At 40.8% G+C, this 1,403-nt stretch overlaps 1 non-coding gene across 1 annotated transcript; it reads right to left on the bottom strand.

Annotated features, from left to right (window-relative positions):
* Positions 1-579: 579 nt before the first annotated feature.
* Positions 580-686, bottom strand: LOC148871724 (small nucleolar RNA R71). The gene has a single exon (XR_016108596.1). It is a non-coding gene; the product is annotated as a small nucleolar RNA R71 (small nucleolar RNA).
* Positions 687-1,403: the final 717 nt, after the last annotated feature.

A 1,403-nucleotide genomic window follows, 5' to 3' on the forward strand; every position in this document is an offset into this window, starting at 1 on the left:
TGATTAGTAAATCATTGTACATATCTCAGTTATGATAATCTTAGATTTATATTATGTTGTATTGGCCTTTTAATTGCATTGACTTTCACAGTTTATGACAAGCAGAGTCGAGTTGGAGGAGATCCTCTACGACCCGAAAATTGAAACAACTCTCCGTGTCCATCTAAGAGCAGCTAGACAAGTCCAACAAGAAGCTCAAGAAATGGCTGAACAGAGAACCATGATGGATTATGCCAAACCCTCACTCACTGGAGCTTCTTCCAACATTATCAGGCCTACTATTGCTGCTAACAACTTTGAGATTAAACCTGCCATTATACAAATGATTCAAAATACTATGCAATTTTGTGGAATGACCAACAAAAATCCCAATGCACATATTGCTAACTTTTTAGAAATATGTGACACCTTCAAACACAATGGGGTAAGTGATGATGCCATTAAGTTGAGGTATTCCCATTCTCTTTGAAGGATAAAGCCAAAGCATGGCTGAATTCATTATGAGCAGGATCAATAGCTACATGGGATGAAATGGCCAGCCGTTTCCTCTCTAAGTATTTTCCCCCTTCTAAAACTGCTAAAATGAGGAATGATATCACTACATTTTTTCAACAAGAGGGGGAATCTTTATACGAGTCATGGGAATGATACAAAGAGCTACTAAGAAGAGTTCCTCACCATGGCCTTCCCATATGGCTACAAGTGCAGACCTTATATAATGGTCTAACCGACTCAAATAAGACCATACTAGATGTTGCGGCCGGAGGGTCCATAAACAATAATACTCCTAGGGTTACCCATGCACTCATTGAAGAAATGGCAGCCAACAACTATCAATGGCATTCTGAAAAAACCCAAACTAGGAAGCAGCATGGCCTACATAATGTTGATACTTATACGACACTATCTACACAAATAGGAGCACCCAGTAAGAAAATTGATGAAATGCAGATAGCTGCCATACATGTGTAGCCTCTTACTTGTGAATTGTGTGGGGGAGGCAACATCAGTACCAACTGTCAAGTTTGCAATCAGTTCAGGCCATCTACTGAACAAGTCAACTATGTCAGCAATTTGTCAAGACAACAGGGTTACTAGAGTCACCATACTTTTCACCCAGGATGGAGGAGGCATCCAAACCAGTCCTGGCCCAATCAGCATACTTCCAAGCCTTTCCACCAGACTTATCATCAGCCTGAACCAAAATCCAGTTTGAAGGAGCTGATGACAAAATTTATAGCAAGTGTGGAAACTAGGTTCCAGAACCAGGAAGCCTCAATCAAGAACCTGGAAAACCAAGTGGTGCAATTGGCACAATTAATCTCTTCCAGACTATCGAGAACTCTTCCAAGCAACATTGAAGTGAATCCACGAAAGCAGGTCCAAGCTATTACCTTAAGCAG

The sequence above is a fragment of the Nelumbo lutea genome, chromosome 2, assembly GCF_056320005.1.
Source record: "Nelumbo lutea isolate HS-2025 chromosome 2, American lotus-T2T, whole genome shotgun sequence".
Lineage (NCBI taxonomy): Eukaryota > Viridiplantae > Streptophyta > Magnoliopsida > Proteales > Nelumbonaceae > Nelumbo > Nelumbo lutea.